Raw genomic sequence first — 6,000 nt, 5'->3', positions numbered from 1 at the left:
CATTGAGAAAAATTTATTAATACGTCTTAAATATAATGTCGTTACAGTGATTTATTCATTTATCTTATAAAAGATCATGTGCACGCCACAGTTCAATTTCATCAATAATAATGCAACAAAATGTCACTTTTATATGGTAGGATGGCAAAGATTCATCTTCCTTAATCACAAATCATGAAGTTAAGCTTTAGATATGAAGTTCTCTTTGCTAGGAGGCGCAAAAATATTCCCGAAGGAATTTCTATGGTTGAATCCAAATTATCGGTCAACAGAAAGCTACAAAAATATTATCTATATCTATATGTAATATAAAGCTAGGCATAGACAAAGTGTTGTGACATCTCTCTATGGCCTCCATTCCTATTTATCTTTTTTCTCCTTTTTTTTTGGAATTTTTTCCATCATTCTTTTTATTAATTATATTTAAAAGCTTATGTGGAGGGAGTAAATAATTGAAGTAATTAAATTAAAATAAAATAATGAAGAGTCATTTCATGAGCAGCATTAGTATGAATTGAAAAGTTTATGAGGGCAATAAAGAATTGTAATAAAGGATAATGAAGAGTCACATCTTGGAGTAAACACAAATATCTAATTTTTTTAATGAATAACCCCATCTTTCCTTCTATTTCTTCCGTTCTTTTCTAAATTCCAGCTTTCTTAGTCTGCTCTTTCTTTCTTGATTTTAGGTAAATTTTGTGTTTTAGATATGCATCTTAGACCTTCTCCAACTAGAAATGCTTAAAAGTACGATATCAATTGTTAATATTCTTTTATGTTTTTCCCCCCTATTTCATTAATTTTAGTTGGCTATGTTATGTTGTTGATCCTTCTTTGAGGGTTTTCCTAATTGAATTACTGAAAACTGAAATAGTAAAGTGCTTGAGTGTTAATTTTTGGTATCTCTTTCTTCCCTTTTTGGTTTATAATTTTCCATATTTCTTGACTTTAGATTTGTTGTTTTTTATAGGTTGATCGGTGCGTGAATTTGTTGAATTTCAATTATTTTATTTTTGAAGATATAGTCATGTTCCACAAGTGATTTTTTCAAGTATTGTTACATCGCTCGTTACCTTTTATTACAATTCCGATTTGGATATATAGATGCTAGTCATAGTTAAATTTCCGATTTACAATTGAGTGAAGGATGTATATGTCATTGAGTTACTCTTGGTGCTATTTTTGTTAATCTTAATATAATTATATATTTTTTTAAAATCTTGATGCATTCTAACTGAGAGTATATGTACAATTTATTAAATTTTTGTTGTGCTTCGCAACTTCTTGTTTTCTTATTATTCTTTTCTATATAAGGTTGCTATTAGTTTTTATATTTTCATGTAGTTATATATTTTGAAAAAATTGGCCTGATCATATGGCACCATATTTTAAAAATATAAAAAAAGTGAAGTTTAATCTTGAGAATTCAATTATCTCAAGGAAGAATTGTTAGTGTTACTGTTTAGAAATATTAAAAAAATAAGATAAACTAATTAAATAAAAAATATTAAACAATAATTATTTGGTTATAATAATTTTCTTTAACGATCGCGCGAGGCGCGGGCAAATTCACTAGTTAAATAATATATTTGAGTCATGAATAAATACGAAAGATGATAATATCTCTCCTCTTGAAATGCCGAACGTTGATTCGATTTAATGAGCTTAGTAAAAGAATAAATCCTTCCTCACATACTTCAAGTTCCTTATTGTGACTTCAGGCTGTGGCTTCAATTACTAAAGTTATTCGGTTGTCTTCTTTCACGTGGGATTAATCTATTCATCTTCTCTAAATTACGATGTTTGAACTTAATGTACAATTATTAAGTCTCCTTCTGTTGGTATTTCAATGATATGATGTTTAGTTAAAGAGATTAATGATAGTGGCAATGAGATAATTTATACCTAGTTGTACATTTATTAGAATATGTATTGGTATTTTTGTACATAAATGTATATAGAAGGCGTGTTTGATTGAAAAGTAGGGTCGTTCAAGTTTATATGTACAAGCATTTTGATCTATCAACTTTATTACTTTTGATTCTCCCATTTTTATGATAAATATATAGATAGTATAGCATTTCACATTTTTAGTCATTAAGTACAAAATTTGCTTTAAAAGATATCTTTTTCTCATCTTTATACTTTTGAAAATCCAGTAATTATGGTGCTCTAAAATACAATTTGGTTGTCATCCCAGTTTAAAACAGATTTAAAATGTTCAAGCATTAATTTTGCCAGTTTCTTCCCAAAAAGACGAAGATGATTTGGTATAGACGCAAATGAGTCTATTTTGAATTTTCGAAACTCTTCATATTTTTTTCTCCTTCCTTACGCAAAACTCTATCCTCCCTAAAGATATTTTGTATTGTCCTTGAGACATTCTTGATGACTTTAGGTTCAGAGTCTGAATCATTACTGAATTTAGTCCTTTGACGGTGCATTCTTCTATGTTGTCTTTTTGCTCGACCTTTACCACTACTCCCGTTTGGAGTAATTCGAGTTTGTCCTTGTCTAGCCATGTCTGAAATGAGAATAAGGAATCAAAATGGTTGTTGCAATTAATGTGACAAAAGGAATCAAAATGGTTGTTATAATTTAATGTGACAACATATGCCAAAATCAATCGTAGAAGACAAATTATGTTTAAGGATCATTTTCTAATTTGTTTAAGTAACTGCATCATATTTTGTTTTGGATTTAAACAAAAAACAAAAAATTACTTAATGATGCAGCACCATGGCTATTCACGTAGGGAACAATACACAAAATCAATTTAAGAGAAATATTTGTTCACTTCTCAAATAATTGAAGTCACAAATTTGTACACAAGCTTAACATGGCATAACTCTTAAAGGTAGAGTAGTAAATTAAGCAATTATTTATATTCTCAATGTATTCTCTGAGAATTTGTCGTAGCAAATAATACTTGCTTTTTGACTCATGTATAAAGAAAATATTTAAAAAATAATATCAATCTACAGGCTTCACATGATTCATCTAACACAAATCACAATTGTATTTTTGACTAGTGAATACAACACATGTAATTCTTGGATATGACTTCTTTCCATTTCCCTTCTTTCTGTTTTTTCCAAGTTTTATCCTAGATGGATGACACATGTCTCATTTTAATATTCATGGTGTAGATTTAATTAGTTGAAATTGGATCTTAACCATAGTTATTATAATGATATTTCCATATATTTGCTCCCATGAAATCCTTTATGGAAGCCGAATTCACATTATTAATAACTACTTTTTTATTATTTACAATACGTCAACAATTAAGCCTCCAAATTTGAAGAGTTTGCTTTACCATTTTTTCGGTCATTGAACAGATTCCTGCTTATCAATTTAGAAAACTAAGATAATCACATCTTCTTTATATAAAATTGGCGACAGTGAAATGCATATACGTATAATTAAAGAGTAAAAAGTTAAATAACATGGCTAAGTATTGGAGGTTGGACTGAAAAAATAATTAACATTAATGGGCAATTTACTGCTAATTTATAGGAAGGCAAGATTTTCTAGATTTAAATATGTAAAGATATATTTTCCTAACCGTAGTTAAGTACTTTGATTTAGCTAATTAAATCATCACCATGGATATTAAAATGGGACATGTGTCATACATCTAGGGTAGAACTTTAAAAAAATGAAGAGTAGCCGGATCAGTAATTCTTTTATATATACTAGACGGCCTATGCCCGTGCTGCGCACGGGCCCAATACTTTAGATTATAGTGCATCTATGTGTATGTAATTGTTTTTTAATAGTGATATTATATATATATATATATATATATATATATATATATATATATATATATATTATGTTCAAAACACAATTAATATAATATTATAGTTGTGCTCCGTATCTAAAATTTTATTTATATTAATGTTTGCTACGAATACAAAATCGGCAAATTTATTAATATTTTTTAAAAGAGAAGATTTGTTTAAAAGGAAACTATTTTCCTCTCTTTGAGATAAAATAATAGCAATATTTAAGCATCAGTTGATACTTTCAATTTTAATTCGATTAATTTAAAGGTGTAAAATACTTATTATTTTTTTTTATCAAATTTTGATTTGGATAATTATAATTCAAATGATTAAATTAATTTTACATGTTTAAAATGAAACAAAGTAGAAATTGATTTTCTATTTAAATGAAGAAATATTATTTTTTAATTTTGGTAAATATTCTCGGTTTGGCTCATTTTACTTGTCATGTTGTCATTTGCATGGCTTTTTAAGGAAACGTCGATTAGAATTATAATTTGACTTATTCACCTTATTCATTATTTGATCTCCATTTGATATTTTTTTTTACAACATTAATCTCTTTTCACATTTATTAGAGTAAGAATAAAAATAAAAAAGTAATTAAATTCTATCTTATTTTAAAATATAAATATTTTAAGTATATTTATTTTAGTGAACATAACAAATAAATGACATGGCGGAATAGTAAATACAACAGTTTAATATTTAGATTAGATCTCAGGCTAATATAAAAAATAAAAAAAAACAGTATGGTTTGACTACTTAACTTTTTGAAGAAAAGCAATTTGATTTGCTCCCACTAATGGATTGATACGCACGTGGCAATGAATCCATCATCATTGACTTAATGAGATACTTTGGAAATTACATGAATATTGTTTGATTTTTTGATATGGAGTGCACTTTTTTTTTGGACATTATTAATTTGCAGTATATATATATATATATATATATATATACACACACACACACACTATGTTCAAAACACGATTAATATAACATTATAGTTTGTACTCCGTATCTAAAACTTTAGTATATTAATGTTTACTACGAATACAAAGTCTGCATTTTTTTTTAATTTTTTTTTTTGATATTGCTTGATTTTGTTAGTATGGGGTTCACTTTTTTTTACAATGAGTTTAGAGATGGTGGGTTCCATTTTTTTTTTTTTTTTTTTTTTTTATATTGCTTGATGTTGTTTAGTATGAGGTCCACCCTTTATGGGGTGCACTTTTGTTTTTGACATTATTAGTTTATACTATTTTTATGCATATAATATATATACATATACTATGTTCAAAACACGATTAATATAACATTGTAGTTTGTGTTCTGTATCTAAAACTTTATTATATTAGTGTTCGCTACGAATACAAAGCCAGCACTTTTTGTTTTTAACATTATATTTTTTTTAATATGGGGTTCACTTTTTTTTTTTTGACATTACTTAATTTTGATAATATAGGGTCCACTTTTTTTCCCATCAGTTTGGAGATGGCGAGTTCCACCTTTTTTTCTTCCTTTTTTTTATTGCTCGGTGTTATTTAGTATGGGCCCATCCTTTTTTTTTAAAGGGACAACTGACGACGAAGCATGGGTCTCTAAACCCATCCTTTATATAGTTTTTTTTTTTACTTTTTATATTGCTTGGTGTTGTTTAGTATGGGGCTCACCCTTTTGGACATTATTAGTTTACACTATTTTTATGCATATAATATATATATATATATATATATATATATATATATATATATATATATATATTATGTTCAAAACACAATTGATATACCATTGTAATTTATGCTCCGTATCTAAAACTTTATTATATTAGTGTTTGCTACGAATACAAAGTGTGCACTTTTTATTTTTTGACATTGTTTTTTTTTTTAATATGGGATTCACTTTTTTTTTATATATATTGTTTGATTTTGTCAATATGAGATACTATGTTCAAAACACGATTAATATAATATTGTAGTTTGTGCTCCGTATTTAAAACTTTATTATATTAATGTTTGCTACGAATACGCACGTGACAATGAATCCATCATTATTGACTTAATGAGATACTTTGGAAATTACATGAATATTGTTTGATTTTTTAATACGGAATGTACTTTTTTTTTTTTACATTATTAATTTACACTATTTTTTAATATTAGTTGTTGTTTAATATATATGGGGCCCACAACTTTTAAAAAATAAA

Source organism: Lycium barbarum, chromosome 8 (assembly GCF_019175385.1).
Source record: "Lycium barbarum isolate Lr01 chromosome 8, ASM1917538v2, whole genome shotgun sequence".
Lineage (NCBI taxonomy): Eukaryota > Viridiplantae > Streptophyta > Magnoliopsida > Solanales > Solanaceae > Lycium > Lycium barbarum.
This window is presented reverse-complemented; position numbering follows the sequence as displayed.